This window comes from Sus scrofa, chromosome 2, assembly GCF_054392235.1.
Source record: "Sus scrofa isolate SSC_HxYL_T2T_F1_AM1 chromosome 2, Sscrofa_HxYL_maternal_Yorkshire_Landrace_v2.0, whole genome shotgun sequence".
In the NCBI taxonomy this organism is placed as follows: domain Eukaryota; kingdom Metazoa; phylum Chordata; class Mammalia; order Artiodactyla; family Suidae; genus Sus; species Sus scrofa.
The window spans coordinates 43,176,390-43,200,127 of NC_139384.1; the positions used below are offsets into that span (position 1 = coordinate 43,176,390).

The 23,738-nt window shown below is 46.2% G+C and overlaps 1 protein-coding gene and 2 long non-coding RNA genes across 9 annotated transcripts in view; 1 reads left to right on the top strand and 2 right to left on the bottom strand.

Annotated features, from left to right (window-relative positions):
• NAV2 (neuron navigator 2) overlaps positions 1–23,738 on the bottom strand; it is an 820,834-nt gene that overhangs the window by 771,670 nt on the left and 25,426 nt on the right. The window lies entirely within an intron of this gene.
• LOC146405339 (uncharacterized) overlaps positions 1–23,738 on the top strand; it is an 855,846-nt gene that overhangs the window by 531,468 nt on the left and 300,640 nt on the right. The window lies entirely within an intron of this gene.
• On the bottom strand, positions 1,878–8,697 carry LOC146405346 (uncharacterized). Its single transcript, XR_014837228.1, has 2 exons — positions 7,141–8,697; positions 1,878–3,752 (listed from the first exon to the last, which is right to left on the bottom strand). It is a non-coding gene; the product is annotated as an uncharacterized LOC146405346 (long non-coding RNA).

Below are 23,738 nucleotides of genomic sequence, written 5' to 3' on the forward strand. Positions count from 1 at the left end.
CGTCATGGCTCAGTGGTTAATGTACCCGACTGTCATCCATGAGGACTTGGGTTCGATCCCTGGCCTCACTCAGTGGGCTAAGGATCTGGCATTGCCATGAGCTGTGGTGTAGGTCACAGATGCAGCTTGGATCCCATGTTGCTGTGGTGTAGGCTGGCAGCTGTAGCTCCCGATTCGACCCCTAGCCTGGGAACTTCTATAAGCCGCAGGTGTGGCCCTAAAAAGACAATACCTTCCATTGTGGTCATTTATTTATTTTTTACATGCCTATCCTGGGCATTTGAGTCACCTGAGGATCTTGTCGAAATGCAGATTCTGATTCAGCAGGTGTGGGAAGGGACCTGGGATTCTGCATTTCTGATAAGCCCCCAGCCGATGCCATGAGTGCTGGTCATGTCCTGTGCTGGTGGACAGGCACAAGGACACTGGCAGGTGCCTACTGCCCAGGGTCCATCAAAGGGAGCCAGGCATAAGAGGTTCTTCCTCTCTACGGAGCTTTTTTTTCTTAAGGAAGGAGCTCTTAAATGAAGCTTGAATATTAAAGAAGTCTATTTAAGTCAAATTACAGCAAAGAGCAAGATTTAAAGGAAACGAATGACTTCTCCAGAGCTGTTTCTCTAAAACCAGTTTCAACCACCCTCACTGACATTAGGAAGCCTCCTGGCCTTTATTCACAATCTCCAGGACTCTCTAGGGCAAGACCCCCAGAGCCAACCCCTTTCCTGGACCGCCGGAGCCCCGGGACCTCAAAGAGTCACTCAACACCCACTGACTCTCCAACCCCTCCCTGTCTCTTCATGAGGGGAAGAAAATCCCGTTCTGTCCCACATGGCTGGCAAAAATGAGGAGAGACAGAAAGTGTGCCCTGGAGTTTGGAAAGGTCTGCGGGGTTCGGAAGCTTCTCTTTGCATCCTAGCTCCCAGTCCACATTCCCGCCTCAGCCATGGGCAGTATATGAAACTCCATGCCACCTGGTCCCCAGGCCTTTCTCCTTGAAATGCCTCCTACCCTGATCACCTCCCTTTCGTCATGCAGTCTGATGCTCTAACTCATCCTCAGATCTTAGCCCCGGAAAACTCTGGGACACTCAGCCAGCACTTTCCCCATGGCTGCTGCTCCTCCTTCAGACACCACATCCCAGAGCACCTGGCTGACCTGGATCGTAAATGCTTAAAACACATCCAACAGGATAAGGAAGATTTTAAACTAGCAACATGAACTGATGAACCAGTCTTTTGCTCCCCAGAAAGGGCCTGCCAATATGTGTGCATGTGCATGCATTTGTGTTTGTCTGTATGGGTACCCAGTAAATGAAAGGCTGAGACAGTCACATTATTTTTTTTAATTAAGTAATTTTCTTTTTGGTGCTTTTTTTTTTTTTCAGAGCAATTCCCAGGCTAGGGGTTGAATCAGAGTCCTAACTGTCAGCCTACGCCACAGCCACTTCAACACCAGATCTTTGAGGCCGCTTGCAGCAACACTGGATCCTTAACCCACGGAGCCACAGTGGGAACTCCAAAAAGTGTTATTTTTTTGAAAAAAATTGCAATTGTATGAAAAAGGATATTGGGGAGAGGGGGCAAGGTGCAGGTTTCTGGTCCTGGGTCAGGCAGTGTGGCTTTGTTTACCGGCCCAAAGGCATGAAAACAAGGCAAAAGTTAAGTTCATTCATCAAATATTTTTTGTTCCCAGCGTTGAACCAGGCACCATGCAAATACATGGATGGAGTGGCTCTGGAGCGAGAACCTGATACTGTCTTATAATGAAAAGAGCTCTGGGTTTGAAGTTAGGGGACTGGGTGGGATTGTGTTCCTATGACACCTTATCTTTTTGATCTTGGGAAAGTGCCCAGGCTTTAGTTTTCTATTATTCTATTATTTTCTATTGTTAGAAATTATTATTTCTATTATTCTATTATTAATTTATATTAATTCTCTCATACTGAGAGATTGCAATGAAGCTATATTTAAAAGACATTGAGAAAAAAAGTTTCAACAAATGGAACGAGATCATGATTTACACCATGTATCCCCATGCATTTCTTTTCAAAAAACTTGAATGCAGAGACAAAAGGTGAGAAGATAAAAATTACCTCTTTCCTGTTGAAGCCAGACCCAAGTGTGAAAAAAAAAATGACACAAAAAAAGGCACCTCCAGACCCTTATTTTTGGTGCAAAAACACATTTTTTGCGGTTGTCAGATTTATTTTGAATTGGCTGTAAGGTAATACATGGGTCTGAGAATCAAGAAAATATGGTAAATAACATTAACTATGTGGTGACTGACCTAACAAAGCTTCATTTCAAAAATAGGCTACATGCTCCTCGACGGCCTGAACTTTGTTTTATCCATCACAAAACCTAAATGCATAATTTTTGGATAAGTGCAGAAAGGAATATACATATTTACCCAGCAACTATTTTGTCACATAAAACATTTTGAACACAATTTTATATAAATAGAATTTAAACCGATCCCATAATAGCAAGGAACTGAGAGCCCAGTTGCTCCATATCCTGACCAACTTTGAGAGTCATCACTTTTTTAATTTCAGCCAATCTAATAAGTACGAAATGGTATTTCATTGTGGCTTTAAATTGCATGTTCCTTATGATTAATGATGCAGAACTCCTTTTTATGGGCTTATTAGCCATTCCTAGATCTTCTTTTATGAAGTTCTTGTTCAAATCTTTTGCCCGTTTTTTTAATTGAGCTGCCTCTTTATTGTCAATTCATAGGAAATCTTTATCCATTCTGGATGGGAGTCCTTTGTCAGAGGGAGACATCGTGAATACACTCTCCTGGTCTATGGTTCACTGATTCTTGCAAAAGCATGTTTTTTCTTTTTTTTTACAAACCTGAAACAAACTCATTCACACCCATGAGGTCCCTGGCTCCGGGGATAAGAAAGCCTATGGTGAGTGTACCAGCCCAGAGAGGGCTGCTCCTCCAAGTGCTTCCTGGCAGGTGCCTTATGATATGAAGGCTGGGACTTATCAGTTTTCATCTTGTGGTCCTCCGTCTGTCCAGGGATGCTCTTATGCACGAAGCACCTGCAAAGTGTCAAGGACAGGTGTCACATCCACAGCAGCGCTTTTGCAGGGAAGGATGGAGTGGAGACGTCCATGTGCTCGTGTGTCCATACAAATAATACCCATAATATTAAACAGCCAACAACCAGCACACAACTAAACCACAAATGACAGCCACACAATGCTGTACTAGCTATTGCCACAGATACTGTGTGTCAGCTCATGTTTGTCCTTACCTCTCACACTGTCCAAGTCAACATCCACAGAAGGTGATGAGGGATGTTCAATGTCACGGCTAATGCAGGCAAAGCCAGAAAAGAGTTTATATAACTTAATTTTTTTCTCTTTACCTGTGTATAAGGCCAATTTAAGATAGAAAATCTAGGAAACACAGATAAGCAAAGAAAAGAAGAAACCCACAAACTCCACTCCGCAGAGATAAACATTTTAATATTTCAGGATATATCCTTTTAGTCTTTTTCTTCTCTGTGTGTGTGTATATATATGTATGTCTTCTGCATATATATGCTTTTATTTGTATTTTTAAAACTGGCTCTTGGAATACATACCACTTTACAAACTGCTTTCTCTATTTTTTTGCTGTGAATGTTTTTTCATGTCTTTTGCATGGCCTTGTATTACATATCTTTTTTTTTTTTTTTTTTTTTGGTCTTTTTGCCATTTCTTGGGCCACTCCCACGGCATATGGACATTCCCAGGCTAGGGGTCAAATTGGAGCTGTAGCTGCTGACCTACACCACAGCCACAGCAACACAGGATCCGAGCCGCGTCTGCAACCTACACCACAGTTCATGGCAACACCGCATCCTTAACCCACTGAGCAAGGCCAGGGATTGAACCCGCAACCTCATGGTTCCTAGTTGGATTCGTTAACCACTTAGCCACGTCAGGAACTCCTCTATTACATATCTTTAATGGCTGAATGGTTTTCAGCTGAATAGACACACCACGGTTTATTTCACCAATTTTCTATTGCTGAAAATTTAGCTTGCTGCCAATTTTTCACTCAAATGCAATACTAGGGTAAACAGTTTAATAGCTACAACTTTGAACCTTCAAGATTATTTTCTTAGAATAAATTCCTGGAAGTGGAACTGCTGGGTTAACAGGCCTGCAAACATCTTAGGTTTTAATACACAGTGGAAAACTGCTCCCTCACTAAAAGGAAAAAACTTTTAACACTTATTGAGCAGGTATGCAGCAGGGGCTATGCTAGGGCCTTTAGCTGTATTACCTCTAACTTCTCACAACAACCCAGGGTGGTAGGGCCTTAATCACACAGAGAAGGCCTCTGCAGCCCAGTGAGGTTGAAGAACAAGGTTACTGAGTGGTGACTGGGACCAGAACACAGCTGGGTCTGACTCTAAAGCCATACTGTTTCCAAACCTCGTTCTCTTGGCCTCTGTTTAACCATGGCAGAGAAGTGGCCTCAGGCACTTCTAAAGGGCTTTTTTTTGTTTGTTTGTTTTAATGGAGGTTCCCAAGCTAGGAGTCTAATCGGAGCTACAGCTGCTGGCCTACACCAGAGCCACAGCAACATGGGATCTGAGCCATGTCTGCGACCTACACCACAGCTTACAGCAATGGCAGATCCTTAACCCAGTGAGTGAGGCCAGAGATCGAACCCACAAGCTCATGGTTCCCAGTCGGATTTGCTTCCACTGAGCCACGATGGGAACTCCTCAAGGACTTTTTTTAAAGGTTCTATATTTTTGGAAGTGGAGGGAGCTGAAAACTATAACAATGTCAATATCTGAGTGACTTAACCCAATAAAGATGGCCTCTTGCTTGCATCATAGTCCAGTATGAGGTCGGGGCAGGGGAGGGGCTTTGCTCCATGTAGTCATTCAGGTACCCAGGCTCCTTCTATCAGTGACCCTCCTTTAGGTCCTCTGGGATCATGGAGGGAGGATTATTTGGTGGGGGGAGGGGGTTCAGGTCAAGGGCAGAAGTGGCGTACATCCCTTCTGTTTATATTCTGTTGGCCATAATTTGTTGATGTGGTCAACACCTCACTGCAAAGGAAGCAGGGACATGCAGCAAGCCTGTGTACCCAGGAAGAAGAGAAAGGAGATACTAGTGACCCTAGCAGCATCTGTCACTGGGTTGAAGGCAACTGGGTTTTCCCAATAACTCTCAGTTAACCAGAAACATCCACAAAGTCCTCCTTCAGCCTAGATAGTGGTCCAGTGCAGATATCTTAGAGTCAGGCAGCCTGTGTTCCATCCTAGTTCTGCCCTTACAAGCTGTGTGCCTTTGAGAGTAATAAGAGGAACAGGAGCGAACAGTTTTGAGGGCTCTCTGTATATGAGGTGGTATCGTAAATACTTAAGCCCTGAAAGGTTGGAGTCAGACGACCTAGGTTTGAGTTTTGGCTCTGAAGAGAAACACAAATATCACATGATAACACTTATATGTAGAATCTTAAAAAATGATACAAGTGAACTTATTTACAGAAATAGACTCACAGACCTAAAAAGCAAACTTATGCTTACTGAAAGGGAAGCGGGGAGGAGAAATAAGGAATTTGGGATTAACGTACACACACTTCTGTATATAAAACATAATCAACCAGGACCTACTGTATAGGACAGGGAACTATATTCAATACCTTGTAATGACCTATAATGGAAAAGAATCTTTAAAAGAATACACACACACATACATATATTATGTATACATATATATCATATACATATATATGAAGCCGAATCACTCTGCTATACACCTGAAACTAACACAATATTGTAAATCAACTATACTTCAATAAAATTTTTGGCTTTTAAGTTTTGGCTCTGTCACTTACTAGCGGTATGATTTTGGGAAAGCTCCTTAACCTCTCTGCTCCAGTTTCCTCACCTGCAAAATGAGGATCTAATGATAGAACCTCTATCAGGGTTGCCTGAAAGGATTAAAACTGTTGTACCTATTAAAGCACTTAGAACAAGGTTTTGCACAGCAAACCTAACCTAAAGTTTAGCTACTATAGTCAGGGGATGGCATTATGCTAAGTGCTTTGAAGTTCCGGGACTCCTTTGGGCCAGTTTCCTCTCCTGTAAAGTGCAGAGATAATTACGGGCCACAGGGCTGTTGGTGAGCTGAAATGAAGTTAGTTATGGAAGCACAGACAGCCTCTCACTGGAGTGAGCCACTCCGTGGACGGCAGGCACTGCGAAGTCTCCCCACTGGCTCTAATTCATCAAGGCTGGCACAACTGCCGCCGGTCAAAAGTCACAGGCAATGATTCCAGGCTCTCATTCAGGATGGGCCAAGAGGGAAAGAATTCTATCACCGAAGCCGTCCCATTGTATGTGGGAACCGGGTGTCACAAGCACATTATTCCATTCCCAGGGATGCCCTGCCCTCACCCCCTCAGGCTCTATTCAGCTCAGATTAAAAAGGCACTGCCTTTCCCAGCTGCCTTCCTGAAATATTCCTCCTGCACACAGATTCCAGGGCGCAAGGCGGCCCTCTTGGAAACCCAGGGAACTTGTTCTGCCTGCAGCCTGCCCATCAGGGGTCTGGTCAGATGGGCCACCAAGCAGCCTGTGGACCAGTCCCGGCCACCACCCAGCAGGCTGGCTCAGGACACTGCCCATCCCAGCCTCGACACCACCAGGTCCTGACTGGCACCTTCACAGCTCCCCTCTGCCCTCAGACGCCCAGGCAGGGCCTCTCTAAAAGAAACCTCCTAAGTTCTACGTCCTGGTCACCATCCTGGATGTCCCATGTCTCTCATCTTGGCCCTTCACCTTTTGGGTAGGTATCTTTGTCAAGAATATCACTTTGGAGGTCAAATGTGTGATTACCAGAAGCAGGGAGTAGGGAGACAGAGGAAAGTGGTCAAAAGGTGCAACCTTCCAGTTATAAGATAAGGAGTTCCCGTTGTGGCTCAGTGGTAATGAGCCCAACCAGTATCCATGAGGATGAGGGTTTTATCCCTGGCCTCGCTCACTGGGTTAAGGATCTGGCATTGCTGCGAGCTGAGGTATAGGTCACAGATTTGGCTCCGATTTGGTGTTGCCGTGGCTGTCGCCATGGCCAGCAGCTGCAGCTCCAATTCAACCCCTAGCCTGGGAACTTCCACATGCCATGGGTGTGGCCCCCCCTCAAAAAAAAAGGCAAAAAAAAAAAAAGGAGAAATAAGTATTAGGGATGTCATTTACTATCTGATGCCTCTAGTTAATGCTACTGTATGTATCTAGGAAAGTTATTAGCGAGTAAATCCTAAGAGTTCTCATCATAAGAAAAAATTTTTTTCCTCTAGATTTGTTTTTTCTTTTTATTGTTTCTGTATGAGATGATGGATGCTAACTAAACTTATTATGATAATCATTTCATTATGTATGTAAGTCAAACCATTTAGCCATACACCTTAAACTTATACAGTGATGTGTATCAGTAAAACTGCTGCAGGGGTCTAAGAAAAAATGATATGAAAGAACTTGCAAAACAGAAATACTCAAAGATTTAGAAACCAAATTTAGGGTTACCAAAGGGAAAATGTGTGGTGTTTTCATTGTGGCTCAGTGGTTAACGAACCTGACTAGGATCTATGAGGACTCAGGTTCGATCCCTGACCTCGCTCAGTGGGTTAAGGATCTGGCATTGCCATGGGCTCTGGTGCAGGTCACAGACTCTGCTCAGATCGATGTTGCTGGGGGCGGCTCCCACAGACCCCCCAGATGAAGGGATGCCTCATGACAGCCTTAAACCTGAGCCTTAAGTGTGAGGATAACCAGTTAGACAAAGACAAGAGAGCCAGGCAGCTGAGGGAGCAGGGGTGAGGCAAAGAGGCAAGAACCAGCAGGGGAAATGGGGTACACACTATAAAACTACTGAGTGACCATGTTGTACACCTGAAGCTAATAGGATATTGTAAATTAACTCTACTTCCATTTTTATTTTATTTTATTTATTTATTTTTTATTTTTTTGTCTTTTTGCCATTTCTTGGGCCACTCCCTCAGCCTATGGAGATTTCCAGGCTAGGGGTCAAATCAGAGTTGTAGCTGCTGCCCTACGCCACAGCCATAGCAACGCCAGATCTGAGCCATGTCTGCAACCTACACCACAGCTCACAGCAACCCAGATCCTTAACCCACTGAGCAAGGCCAGAGATCGAACCTGCAAGCTCATGGTTCCTAGTCAGATTTGCTTCCACTGCGCCACGACGGGAACTCCTACTTCCATTTTTAAAAAAGAAACAGCAGGGACCCATGACAACCCATTGAGAACCACTAGAGCGCATTGCTCAAGATGGGGGTAGGACTTGGGACTGCAGAGGGGTGGGAGGGCCTAGGTCATGGTCATAAGGGGGTCATCTCTGCCCAGTTTGCCCTGACTTTTTGGTTTTAGCACTTGGACATGGTGACAAGGAGTCTGTGGGGGGGGGGGAATCATTAGCATGTTAAGTGACATAACAGGATTTGCGTTTATGATTTATTCAGAAAACCATTCCAACCACTTCTACCATCCAGACCATGGGGACACCCCCCTCCATGAGCATCTCCATGGCACATCAGCCACTCAAAATACTCAGCGTGCATTGGCCACCAATGGATGGCCTGGCAGATCCCTGGAGATGGGAGCTCCTTCCTCGTGCACTCACCCACGCCTCATGGTAACCTACTCAGAAACACTCCACTTCCTGAGTGGCCCTTTAGGTCCTAGAACATGGAAATTCCAGAGATAGTTGAGGCATGCCAGGATTGTCCCAAACCAGCCGGTGCCTTCCAGACCTTCACAGGGAGGCAATATCTAATGCAAGGGAACGGCAGTAGCCCAGGGAAATCCAATATGGGGAGACTCCCACTATAACAAGCCTGACGGATATCAGCATCCCCGCGTTGTGTTCAAATCTCATTAAGGCCCACTAGACCATTGCCAGAGCGGAGAGAAGATGTTCTCTATTATTTATCAGTTTTGTTGGTTTGCATAAGAAGATTCTACTTACATGGTTAATTGCAAGTAATACAACAGGCAGGGGGTGAGGAAGATTAGACAAATAGGATGTTTCGTGGGAGAGCCCAGAAGGAAAAAACCATCATGGCAGTATTTATCCCATCTACAACTATACATGGTACAAAATATTAATTTTATAACTTTATTATATATGTCTACAATTACAGGCACTCTAGCTAGCCAAGATATTAATTAAATCTGTTTTTCAAAATGGTCTGTTGGTGATCTGGAGGAATCTGTTAAATTCGTTGTGGGGGTGGAAGTAGGAAGTGCTTCTCAGGAAAACACCACGAGCAGGTGAGCAGAGGGACCGGATCCTGCGTGCAGATGGCAAAGCAGGAAGGAGGAGGATGTGGGGTCTCAGGGGAGTACCGGGAAAGGCAGTTTGAAGTGAGAGAGAGGAAAAAAACCTCTGAGAAGCATACATGGGGCTCCAGCTAGCTCCCCCAGAGACATGGCAGGACTGCTGGAGTGATGCTAGGGGAGGCGGAACCCCAGCAGAGGAGGTAGCCGTGCCCAGCAGGTGTCCGGGCCCAAGGCAGTCCTCCCATCCCTGCCCTCTCCTCTATGGCACCCACTTAGGAGTCTGCTTCAGAACAGGGAAGGGAGGAGAAGACATTTTTTAGTGGAGCAAGTATGAGGTAAGGGTTTGAATTCTTGGCCTCATAGAGTCCCATCCCAACTCCCCCGCTTCCCCCCAGGTAACAGGCCCTGCTGTTCTCACAGCTCTATCTCCGACCCCCTCGATTTCCCCACCCAGTCACTAGGACTCCAGGGTCCCGGATCCCTGCTGCTGTCTGACCTTGAACTACACTGCAAGTTCCCAGACCTTCTCACCACAGCCACGTAGGTCTCTCTCACTTGCCCACCAATAGGCCTTCAGACAGCCCTGACCCCTCCTCCCTTAAGACTCAGCCTGGCAGCAGCATCTCCAGAAAACATCTCTGCCCCTGACCCCTGCAACAGATGGTGGAAGGGGTTTGAGAGAGGCTTAGCAATTTGCCCAAGTTCACACAGCTCATAAGGGGTGAAGCCAGGGCTGAGACACAAGCCCAAGGGCCTCCACAGACACCGATGCCTGGGGTTGTGGAACCAGAAAAACACAATGAAGGCCCTGCCCTCAAGAAGCTCAGAGGCTGGTCGGGATGCTGGTGCCTGGAAGGCAGAACCACCTTAGCTGCATCTGGGATGTGTGTTGATCATCCATTCTCTCAGAGCAGAAGAACAATCAAACCTGTCCTGAGCTGGACCCCTGGAAGCTTTGGTGGAGATCAAGTCGGCTTTTATAAAAAGGCACATCTCCTCTGTTGAGTGACACCCCCGCCCCATCCCCACCCAGCTCTCCATCTGCCATTTCTAAAGCCAATCGGAAAGAGATGCTTTTATCACGACCAGCCCTATCATAGCAAATAGCGAGGCGGTGCTCTTTATTAAAGGTGCATGCTGATTCGGAGAGTGGTGTCTATCAGTGATTCAGCGCGCGCACGCAGTGCTGCTACCCCTCGCCTGCCAGGGAACTGATAAGGTGCCTCTCACTGGGTTTTGACAAGCAGCAGCCTGGGAGGATGCGTCAGGGCTCCCACCGAGCCAGAGGCGCACTGCCAAGGAATAAGCCAGGGTAGGGGGAGGAACAAAGAAGACAAACAATATCCCAAAGTGATGATGAGAAATGAGAGCAGGCATTTCCGAAACGAAGCAGGCACCCCCCCGCCCCACCACCACCCAAAAGCCTGGCCTGCCTTTTCAGACGTCCTGAACGAGTCCACTGCAACTTGGACATCGAAAGATAAATGGCGTGTGCAGAGGGGCCGGGGCTGTGACAGCCCAAGCAGAGGAGGAGAAATGTGTTTGCGGGATGCATCACTGCACTGCACATGAAGCCTGTCTCATGCACACATTCTCCGAAACCCTTCTCCTCTCTCCCGGGAGAGAAGCTGTTTGTTCAGGGCCTAGACAGCTCCGCCTCGTCAAATGCTGTCTCCTCTGATCTCCCACCCGCCTGAGCCAAGCCTCACCGTCTATTCGTTACCCAAATGAACCTGCACACACTTCATCTCACTTCTCTCCTTAAGCTGTTACACACCGACTCCTGTCCCCTTTAACTTAAACCAGTGAATACAGCTCTTCTGTTTTCTCAAAAGATTGAAATGAAATTGAAATCCAGGGAGTCTTGGGGGGAAATGGCAGAACCACTGCTCTGAGGAGCAGGAGGCGTGGCTTGGCCTTCTCAAGAAGTCTTTCAACCTCCCAGGGCCTTAAGGGTCTTGTCTGTATAATGGGCATGAGAGTACTTTTGAATACCCAAGTCATTTTTGGAAGACCTACGATCCAACTCAAAAACCTACAATCAAACCAAGTCCACAACCTTCCAACATTCTCTGTGTATGTGTCACACTGGACACAGGGCTGTGTTCTGGGAACCCGGAGGTGAAAGGCCACAGTCCCTCCCTCAGGGAGGGCGGGGCCAGAGGAGAGTCAGGCAAACATCCAGACATAGGGAGGAGGGCAGTTGTAGCCAGGGCTCTGTGGTTGCTGAGATGGGTCGTTACATCTGCCTGGGAACAGGAAGAATGGGCAAGAGAGAAGTCAGAGGCTAACAGATGGACAAGATGGGCAAAGGCTTTCTAGGCAGAAGGCAGAGCTCATGCACAGGCATGCGGCCAGGAGAGGGCCCCCCCTCCACGCCTCCAACAATATTCCCATTTGCCCTTCATTCACGTTGCTTGTTTGGGATGGTGCAATCAGAACTTTTAAGCTGTTTAAAGATTCAATCTCTTTGTAATCATGAGAAGACAAGGCCTAGAAAAAAGATAGAGGTTACCCAGGTCCCAAAACAGGTCTTCTGATTCTTGTCTAGGGTACTTTCCCTATTCCATGTGTTCAGAGCCTTCTCTGGGCCACCTTATCCCTCAGAGTTCCCTCCCTGGGAATGCTCTTCCTTCTTGAACTAGCTCCAATCCACTAATTTCTTGAGGGCTGAGCCCAACTATAAGTGATATAAGAGGTGGCAGAATAGTAGTACATCCGAAGCTGGCACCACCCAGAGAAATAAATGCTTGTTAATGCGCATACACATCAAAACTTAGCTTTAGCATCACTTCCTCTGGGAAGCTTTCCCCGACCACTGTCCCAGGCCAGGTTTTTCTGCCTTGTGTTTCCAGAGACCCAGGGCTAATGTCTGAGCACATGTCACACTTTTACTATAATAATACATTTACTTAATGTCTTCCCTACTAAACTGGGAGTTCTAGATAGTATCTGGTATATAATAGGTTCTCAACGAATACTTCTAGATGGCTATAGATGAATAGATGAATGGATGGATGGGTGGATAATTGAATGAATGAACAAATTCATTTCTTCGAGAGGCAGTGTGAGATTGCAGAAGGAACTTAAAATAGAAATGGAAAGACTTGGGTTGAGTCCAGCTCTACCACTCATTAGCCATATGATGCTGGATGCGTCTCCCATTCCTTCAGAGCCTCAGTTTTCTCTTGTGCAGTAGTGGGTCTAAGAGTTGTCAGGAGATTTAAATGTGACAATCAACCCAAAGGTGCTTTGTAAACTATCAAGTGTTGTATGCATGCTACCTCTATTTATAATTAGGATACGGAGTTCCCGTCGTGGCCCAGTGGAAATGAATCTGACTAGTATCCATGAGGGCGCAGGTTCAATCCCTGGCCTCGCTCAATGGGTTACGGATCCAGTGTTGCCACGGGCTGTGGTGCAGTTTGCAGACACGGCTCAGATCCTGCATTGTTGTGGCTGCAGCGTAGGCCAGCAGCAGCTACAACTCCAATTCAACTCCTAGCCTGGGAACCTCCATATGGCACAGGTATGGCCCTAAAAAGACAAAAAAAAAAAAAAAAAAAAAGAATAAAATTAGGATGCTTTGACAGCAAGCAAAAGAAAATCCATTTAAGCTTAGCTTAAACAACAAGGACATACATTGGCCCACATAACTGGAAATGCACAAATAACAAATTTGTGAGCAGGAAATAACTACAGAAGTAGAGAACACGATTTTTCTAAACACAAGATTTTTCTTAAAATAATCACCATAAACCTGCCATTCCCCCTGTGACATGTCTTTACACTAGCAAGCTCTTAGCTGTCACTTTCTATCTGAAGGAGAACCGAGAAGGGCTGCCTGTAAGAAAAAAGTCCATGGCTACATGGCTATATCGTAGTCATTCATTTAAGCAATAGGTTAAGCCAAGAGACACTCAATCCTTTTGCCACGTGTTTCCCGAAATCCCTTCAACCTTCCTACCAAGATATTTATAGAGATATCTGTGCTTTTAATAAAAATGAATCTTGGGAGGAAAGGCCAATAAAATGATCATAAACACACACTCCCACCATCAGCACCAGAAGATAAAACATAAAGAGCTGTAGCAATGCCAAGGGATGATGACATGGCATTCTCTCGTTGACACCTTCCAGGGGAGTTTAGTGTTATTGGACCTGAACATCTGCACAGGTGAAAGCATGAAGCTTGCACATAATTCTGCAGATAAATCCAGGTCCAGCCAAGCCACAGCATTCAGTAGTTCATGCACAGAGCCTGCAAACTCTATCCCAAGCAGCACTGGTTGATGGATATTTCTAATATCTAATTTAATAGAAAGGAGAGGCTGGAAGAACAGTAAATTCAGACTGATATAGAGCAAGAGCTTGGCAAGGAGGAAGTAGATATTGAAATTCCAGCACTAGGAAACAAACAACCCCAGAAGAATTTTCTGGAATGGGAGGGGAGGGAGCACCCACGCCTTGCCCTGTTTCCTTCGTGACGGGTCTCCCCCTGTCTGGTCTGTGCCCAGCCATCCTCTGGGGTACGTTGAGACACATCAGCTTTTGAGAGGCTGCAGTGGGGGAGACAGTGGTCCCTCAGAGATGGTCCATCATCACCACATGGAAGAGTCCACCTGGATGCGTGGAAAGACAACTCCTCAAATCTGAGGGGACCGTGCAGAGAACAACTGGCTGCCACAAGCCAAGAAGTTGGGCAAACGAACCTTATGGAGTATCTCTAGGTGGCCGGCCTTGGGCTAGAATTTGGAAGGATCTTTGAAATACCACAAACTGTCATTGTCCAGGAGAGCTTTCAATGTGGCTAGAGAGGAGGAAATCAGGGTCCTAGTCCTGACCAGAAGGGACAGATATAATCAAAGTCAGTCTTTTTTTTTTTTTTTGCTTTTTTAGGACTGCACTCTAGGCATATAGAAGATCCCAAGCTAGGGGTTGAATAGGAGCTACAGCTGCCGGCTTACACCACAGCCTCAGCAATGCGGGATCCGAGCTGCATCTGTGGCCTACACCAGAGCTCACAGCAATGCCAGATCCTTAACCCACTGAGCAAGGCCAGGGATGGAACCCGCATCCTCATGGATCCTAGTGGGTTTGTCAACCACTGAGCCATGAAGAGAACTTCTCGGTCTGTGTGCCCAAAGGACCGCTGATCAAGGGGAGTGGGGCACAGTTCTGATAAAGACACAGGGACAGGTGTCAAATCCAAAGAGAAGACAAAGGTTTGCAGGGCAATTGGATGACACAGGGATGTCAAACTGCCAGGCAGGCCACACAGTCGGGAAACAAGGTGGAGGGATGGTTCTGTACCCTGAATGTCCCAATTCTGAACTATGCTGGATTCATGATATTTCTAGAGGTAAGGCTTCTTAAAATCAAAAAGAGAAAGGATTTTTTTTTTTAAAGGGGGAGAGTTGATCCAGTTCAGCTGCTTCTGATTGGATTCTCTTAGTATTTCTTTCTTTTTGCAGGTTAAGAAATGGATACGTAGGCGTTCCCACTGTGGCTCAGCAGTAATGAATCCAACTGTATCCATGATTCGATCCCTGGCCCCACCCAGCTGCAGCCACAATTCTATTCCTAGGCTTGGGAACTTCCAGCGGGCACAGCCCTAAAAAGACGAAAGGAAAGGGAAGGGAAGGGAAGGGAAGGGAAGGGAAGGGAAGGGAAGGGAAGGGAAGGAAAGGAAAGGAAAGGAAAGGAAAGGAAAGGAAAGGAAAGGAAGGAAGGGATATGTAAAATATACTGCATAACTGCAACAAAAAGGTTTAAAACAACTGGCTGCTGCCGAAGCACAGGATCTCCCAACTTCGAGTCCCCAGGAACGCACCATGGTGGCTTGTCACCAGCTAGTTAGCTGCAGCTTAACCATCATTCCACACAGGCTCCACAAATTGTCCTTCAGTGAGGACAGTGATGAGAGGTTCTTTAAACAGACAATTATTTTTTAAATCTTTTAAGAAAAATTCTCCTTGGATGCACTGGGTCTTTTGATTCTCACATAAACAGTCACCTACTGGAGCTGACAAAGAATTATGGGTGCCAAGTTACTGTATATATAATTAATAAGAAGACAACAAGATTATGTGTAAAGTCAGAATAGCATGTGTTTGGGGGGGGGGGCGGGAAGCAGACCAGTCATCCATGTGGTACTTTATAGTTATATGTTCAAAATGGCTGTGAAAGGCACATAGGAAATGCACATACTGAGTTTTGTTCTCTGGACATCTAAGAAAACTCTATCCTTGTTCTGAGTTTTATCAATTACTGTTGGACTTCCCGTGTGGCTCACAACAATTTGATAAATTACTGTTGTGAACTGGAGATGGGCACTTGCCATCTGCCTATACACATCAGCAGTCCTTACAGCTACCAACTCTCAGCACCCCCTGAAAGAAGCTCAGGGTAGAAATCAGGAGTGGGGCACTTTGAGCTCTGGGAAAACTGGCAGAACAGGTCCTCAGATAGTTAGATATTTTTTTAGGAGAAGATTTTACCAGGACAATTCTTGCATCTCTTCGCATGTGGAAAAGCACTAACATCCTTCGTGGTAATGTCTGCTTCTTGTGACGAGCAGGAACCTTCACAAGACAAGCAGTGACCTTCTGCAAAGCTTAATTGCATGTACTGCCCCCTTTCACCAAAATCACATATATAATGACAGCTCCCCCGCCTCTTTGGAGCGGTATTTCAGAGCTCTCTGAAATGCTGCCTTCTGGGCTATCGTCCTCATTTTGCCCCATATAAACCTCAAATCTCGACTTTTAAGTTATGCATATGTTTTAAGTCGACCCTATCAAAATGAATGCATTGTTTTCATGTATGTGATCTTGATTAAAACTATTCCACCTTTTCCTAGGGGGGAAAAAGAAGCATGGGGTATGAGGCACACTGCATTTTCAGCCTCCACTTCCTCACCTAAAAAATTGGAGAAATGATGCCTACTTCTCAAATTATTCTTTCATTCAACATCTAAGCACCCTTCATGCAGCCCCAGCCACTTGTGGCCGTGTTTTAGGTGTTGGTGCTGTGGCAGTGAACATGCAAACACATCTGCCTTTGTGGATTTTACAACTCAAGGGGAGGGACAAACAATAAACACGTGTGTAAATAAGCCTGCCTTGTCATTTCAGATAAGAGCTATGACCAAAAACAGCAGGTGAAGGACATGGAAAGCAGGAGGTGGGGGTCTTGTCAGAGGGGCTGCTTTAGACCATGTGGTCGGAGGAGGCTCCCTGAATGAAGACGGAGACAGCCAAGCGAATGTCGGGGGAAGCATTTTCCAGGCAGAGGAAAGAATGGGTGCAAGGACCTTGAGGCAGGAATATATTGAGAGGTCCAGGGAACAGCATGCAGGTCCCTAAGGCTAAAGGGGAAAATGGAAGGAGGGGTCGGAGAGGCAGGCAGAAGTCAGACTTCATGGGAGACTTCCAGTGGGATGTACGAGTCTAGAGTCCAGGAACACAGTTGGGTCTAGAGACCTAATCTTAGACGTTAGCAGCATAGAGATGGAAAGTAAACCAAAGGGCTGGATAAGGCCACCCACATAAGGTCCTAGAGAAGAGGAAAAAAAGGACTAAGCCCTGAGGCTTGACATTCAGAGGAGGAGCCAGCAAAGAAGATTCAAAAGGCAAAACCACTGATATGGGAGGAAAAGCAAGAGAGTGTGATCCTTGCAAGGAGAGAATGACATGTTTTGTGGGAATAACATGGAGCCATGTGTGCCAAAGTCTCATCGTCAGGTCCATCAAAGAGTTGGCTCTCAGAAATGATGTCTGCTTCCCCTTGGTTTCAGGGCAATGAGATACTACAGGATTTAAAATAAGGGAATGCAGTACAGCAGAAATTGGCACAACATTGTAAATCAACAATAATTTTTTAAAAAGTAAAACAAAAAATATTACAAAATTCATAAAATAAGGAAGAAATCAGAGTAGACCAGAAAAAGAATCAACAGTCCCCATCCCAATAGAAAAGAACACAATAAGACTGGTTAAGGTTAAAATGAATTTTTCCTAGAAACCCCAACAGCCCAAATGGCCAAATGCTTTTAAATGATTAGAATGCATTGCTGATGGGGCCAGGAGTTTCTGAAATCTGGTTTCCGCAGCCATTTCTCCACATCTCTTTTTTACCAAAACCTCTCAAGCCCGATCTTCTCTGGCATCTCACAGAAGTGGGATTAGATTTTGAAACAGGGCTCATTCTGCTTCTGTGTGGAACCCAGATTTTCTATGTGCTTCAAGCACGATGGAATGGGGGCTGGGGATTGGAGGCCCCACGTTCTCCTCTGCAGGTACCCCCAGACATCTGGAGGGGGCGCTGCCAGCTCAGCTCTGTTGTATGTGTGTCCCCACCCCCACCCCAGCCAGCTAGGAAAGAGGTCTTGCTGACAGCCATTTCATACCCAGGCCACCCTCCATCCAAATCAAATACAAACCCAACCGCCATCTAACGCACAACAAGTGTGGACCCTCCGGCCCACAGATGTGACGATCTGAAGGGATGAAGCCACAGAGAAAGCTTCCAAACCTCAAAGGATAAAGGGACTTAATGGAAGGAACCAGGATAATCCCCTGTTCGGCATTTTTCTGCTGGCGAAGTACATGCACATTTACCGTCTCACAAGACCCTGCGGCAGAAATGAGGCTGCTAGTCCTCTCTCACCAATAAGGAAACCGAGGCATAGAGAGAGAGAGGCTACTTGCCAGAGAGCAAAGGATGCATTTAGTAGCAGAGCTGGAATTATATCCAGGTTTCTCAAGTCTTGCCTATAGGGTTACTAGGAGGATTAAATGAGATACAGAAATACGTATGGATAGGATTCAGAGATGCCAGGCCTCACAAAGCAGAATTAGGACCACTAAATTTTGGAGTTTCCACTTAAATCCTGACTTTCAATCCCTGGATAAGTTTGGTAACCTCCCTGGCCTTTGGCTACCTCACCTAATAGTACCAAGCTTCTTCCAGGACTAAATAAGAGGATATAAAGCCTCCAGCATAATCTCCAGTATACAGCAAGTGCTCAATAAATGTGAGCTACTATCAGCAGCAATAACAGTATTTTCCACTAACTATTCCAATGGCCTTGGGCAAATTGCTTCCCTGTTTTTAGTTTATAGGTGCCGTCACCTGTAAAAAGAAGGGAAGTTAAATTAGACTTAGAAGGTGGAAGAACAGAAAGCAGACTGGCATCTGATAGCAAGGATTTGAGATCTGGCTCCTCTGAAAGTTAATTCTCTCGACACTACATTGCCTATCAGTCCGGAGATAATGAATAGTACCTGCCTGTCAGGATTTTTCTGAAGATTTAATAAAATGCATGTCAAATTTTTAGTAAGAAACCATATGGAATAGCACATAATAAATGCTCAATAAAACTTGACTAATGCAGTTGCTTCCACCTTTCTGCAGTTCTCGTCCATTGATAGCAAGCATATTTGAGGTCAGCTTTCTAACTGAGACTCCCTGTTTTCCCATCCGCAAAATTGGGGCTTGAAGTAGGTGGCCTCAAAGAACCGCTACCTCTGATGTTCTATGAGGCTACAGGCATCTCAAGAAAATGCCTTATCCTAGGATGTCATGGAATCCTCCCCAAACTCAGAGATCCCAGCTGTCTGCTGTCACACAGCTATGAAGTTACATCCCCTGGCACATGTGCCCCTAACATTAACTGTCAGCAAACCTGGCCTTTGAAGCAACTGCAAATGATGTGTTTTTGCATGATGCAGGGCCAGCAAGCACAGGCACCATGTTCTCCTCTGCAATTCCCCAACTCCACCCTCTGATTGAGAACATACCAGGGCCATTTCAGGACAGGAAGAAAGTTGCAGAAAGAGAGGACTCATCTCCTCCCTCCTTCCTAAATAAATATTCTACTCCATGTTGTAATTACTCTCTTCTCAGCCCAAAATATTTAGCAGAAACATCTGAGGGGTAGGCAAGCACCTGCCGCAAAGCTGCGTCCTATGAGGTCTTTTCCTGCCCAGAGTCCCCTGATATCAGGTGACATACTCTCTCCTGCCCAAGCACTGCATCTGGGTCCTGAGAATCAGACTCTGGTGTGGAGTTGGAAAAAAACTTGCCAAGTAAAATGTTACAATGCAGCTTCCTCTCTCCCCCCATCTCCCAACGCCGGCTCAATGAAAAGGCTTGTGCAGTAAGATTTAACCATCTTCTCATTAGCCATTCTTTCGCCCATTCCGGCCAAATTGGTATTTGATGCAACAGGGAAATGTGTTGAGTACATTATTAATCAGGCTCAGCAAAGGAAAGGTCACGGGGGTGACTGGCACAATTACGGGATGTGGGCAACAGGCCAATGAGAGAGCATGCTGGGGAAGAGGAGAAATCAATGGCTATGAAATTATGGAGGGTTATGAATAGTCAGAGGCAACTGAAAGGCTGACATTCTGCCCAAACCAGATACGTGCAAGGCTTCCATCTTCAACTGTCTTCAACTGTTTATTATTAGGTGGGAAACTCCTTGTCCCCGAAGAGGCCAGTACAGAGAAGTGAACCCAGAAGTCCACAACCAGGTCTTAGCAACAAGAATCCCTTGATGCCTAAGAGCCAAATGGAAATTTATCAGACAGAGTAGAGCTCCAGAAGCGAAGAGATGTCAAGCCCACCCAAGGAAATAAGGCGTGTTATCTTTCGATTTCCTGATGCAGCTTCTCAATATTCTCAACAACCTCAGGAGGACATGGGTTTCCAAGAGACCTTTCCAGATAAAGTGTGCTGGGGTATGGACATGGCCCCCAAACTGCCTTAACTGGGCATTGATTCTTTAGAATCAATGTCCATTTAATTCTACAATAAATTGGTAGTAAGCCATCCAGAAGGTCTCCCTAGGGTACAAAGCTCAAAGGAAATCTCTAAGGAGGTCATAGAAGTTTGCAAAGGATGATGCACCAGAAATGAAGCACACCACATGAAAAACCCTTAATCCCTGTAAACAGGTGTGGCTAAGGAGTTCTTTTTAAAGGAATCCCATTAAGCCTTAGCAACAGAGAGGACTATCCATCTAGTTTAGCAAACACAGGGTAGATCAGGCAGAAATGAAGTTGTGGTCATTTGATAAAGGTTTTAAGATTATTAATCTGAATGGCCAATGAAAGCTTTCATTAAGTTGCACCCTAGGAATTGATTTGCAATGGGTCGTTCCAACTCACTACGCAAACTTGCTGTAGAAAATCAGTCATCCTAGACTCCCTAAAGAGTATAGACTTGACATCCGGGCATCTGTTAAGTTTGCTCAAAAACATATGCGAGCCTCTGTCTTTTTCTTTTCTTTTTTTTTTTTTTTTTTAAAGAAACATAATTACATCCTGCTGAAACCTCAAAGGACCCTGCTAACTGCTTTTGTATTACAACATCCATTTCCCACTTAGGCAGGCTTGGCTCTGTTATTTAGATGTGTGTTACAATCTGCTTTCTCCTCTGGCACTCTCTTGGTGAGAGTCTGCAAACGGTCAAGTCCTTCCATGTTCAAAGAAGCCAGACTCGGAAGAAGTAAGTGTCTTTGGGTAGTGTGTGTATGTGTCCTTCATTAAAATACAACTGGGAATTTAGAGCTGAAAGGAACCTTAGCATTTATCCAGGCCATGCCTCTCATTTTCAGATGGTACCACTGAAGACCAGAGAGGGAAGTCACTTGTCCAATGTCACACAGCTCAAATCTGAAAAGAAACAGTATATGGTATGGCAATGAAAAGCTTAGACTCTGAGGTCAGACAGGCCACAAATAACCATGCCCCAGCACTTATTTACTGTGTGACTCTGAGCAAGGCACTTAACTTCTCTGAGCCTTAGGTCTTTCTTTATAAAATGGAAATTAAAATAGTGCATGGGATGTACCCAAAGAACATCAGCTGTTAGCATCCTTTTCATTTGCACAAATACGACCTCATTTAATCTTCACAATCACTTTATGAGGGCAAAGGGCTGGGACTACTGGCCTCATCATAGCGGTGAGAAAACAGAGGCTCACAGTAGTGCAATGACTCTTGCAAGGCCACACACACTTCAGGTCTGGTTTCTGACAATCCTGCTGAAGTACGTGGGGGAGCTAGGTTCCATTTAATCTCCCCACCCCGGTTTTCTTGGCCTTATCCAGAGATGAACAGGGAGGCCAGGAAGAAGCTTGCCTGTTTGTATCTGCACAGGAGCGAAAGCAGTGAGGCCATCATTCTTGGCACCTGGCCTCCTGCAGGGCCTCTGGGTCTGGCTGGCTGTTCCCTGCCCTGGAGAATGGAAGAGAGTAGCTGTGTCTCCAAATCTGCTGCTGGGCCTGTGGGGGGTGAGTGTGTGGAGGAGGGGGGGTGTTTATAGGTGGGGGATGGTCATATCACTTCACGATGCTACTGCATAGTTGAAAGCTGACATCAGAGTCCTTGTCAATGCTCCATCAGCCTGCCCTCCTGACCCCCAAATCCGGCCTTTGGGAAAAATCTAATTGCCTACTCTGAGTGACATCGGAGCCATGTGAGTGATCAAGTCATACACAGTCATTTTGTGATTATGTGCCCTAATGGAAAGAGGCACACACTGAATGAATGCATGAGTGAATGAATGAAGGCACACTGGGGTTATTTACACTAAGCTCTGGAGGGCAATAAAGTGATGTCTCCATTAACGCCTCTTCTGGGAACTCAGCCCCTGTAAGGATGTCAGCCAAGGACAGAGCCACAAGAAAGCTGCAAGGCTGTCTGAAATAAAGACCCTAAGATTCTCAGCAGCAGCTTCTCTAGGCCTCACTTTGGGAGAGTTTATAGTCCTTGAGACCCTCAAGGATGGACATACAGCTCAGGTAGTAGGTGGCTGCACTCCGAGCCCTGGGGACAGAGACCATTCCAGAGAAGCCTCTAAGAGCTAATGGGCTGAAGGTCTGCCATCTTGTTTATCACAGCCAGTGGGAACCTTTCTGGAAAAGCTACCCCCATGAGCACCACCCTATTTCCTTGTGATCGGTTCATTCACTCCTTCATTCATTCATTGCATGCAGAGGTCTAGGAGCACATACAATGTGTCAGGCACCAGAGCGGAAATACAGAAGTGAGTAAGACTTGGCTCTAAATCCTTGAAAAGCTCATTGTCAACCAGGGGAGACAGGAGAACAGCCGTCCACAATGGAGTGTGAGAAGTCTACCATTGAGGTCAGCTCCAGGGGCCCTGAAGGCACAGAGGAAGGGGGCCCCAGACCAGCCAGGAGGTGGTAATCAGCCAAGGCTTCTCAGAGGAGGTGCCTTTTGAACTGAATCATCAAGAAGGACAAACAGTTCAGCATGGTCAGTGAGGCGGTTGTTCTTGGCAGATGGCTGTCCCTCCTCCCCCTACCCTGCACATGGAGATGCTCAGAGGCTGTGAGAAGATCCTGGGGAGACAGGAGATTACAAAGGGTGCTGTGCAATCTAGACTGAGGGCCTGGTCCTGGTTCTACCACTCTGGGTGTGACAATTCTGAGCCTCAGTTTCCTTGTCTGTCCAATCATGACCCTGGACTTAAAGGCTCAAGTATCAAAGTGGGAATCTACCCAGACCTAAGAAACCTGCTCTAGATGGTGCCCCATCAGCACAAACAGTGAACAGCTGACCCAAGGCATTGTTGGAACAATATCATCATTGTTGTTAGTCATTGTTAGCAGCTACTAAACTGCAGCTCTTAGAGTCTAGCTAGCTGTCTGTTTAATATTTAGGAGTGGTGGGATAGGGGAGGGGGTAGCACAGAGCCATCACGTAACAAGTTCTCACTATGCACCAGACAGTCCAAAGGGAGAAAAATACCCCTGAAGCGTGTTATTCTCCATGTTTTACAGGTGAGGAGCTGATGGTCAGAGAGGAGTAACAATTTGCATATGGTCCCTAAGGCCTGGATCCAGGATCTCATCTGGGATCTGACTTCAGATCCAGCTCTTCCCAGGACATCCCTCTGCTTCCTGTCCACTACTGACAGCACTGGCAGGCCCATCCCAGGGACCTGAAGCCTTCCCTCAACTCTAAGACTTGTATTCTTACCCACTTAGGGGCTCTTAGTTCCCTTCTTCTGCGAACTGACTTTGTAGGGAAAGCTGCAGAAAGGCGACCCTGCCGAGAGGACTGAGCAGGAAGAGCAGCCCTGGCTCCCTTACAAATGATGGAGATGGTCTATTGCTGTCCACAGCCCTCCCTCCCTCCCCTCACACGGAGCTTCAGACCTGGATGGGCTGCACGGAGGATGCGCTGGGCGCAGCTGCTGCTTCTCTGCGAGGCCAGCGCAGGGCACTTAGGAGCCTCCCTGACGTCATGCCCACTGGTAACCTGATTCCTGATGGCTGTCCCTCCTCCCCCTACTCTGCTCATCCTGCCGGCACAGGGGAGAGGTCACCCCCCTGGGGAAGGGGCCAGGTGGGGCTCTTTTTAGCGGCTGCTGAAAT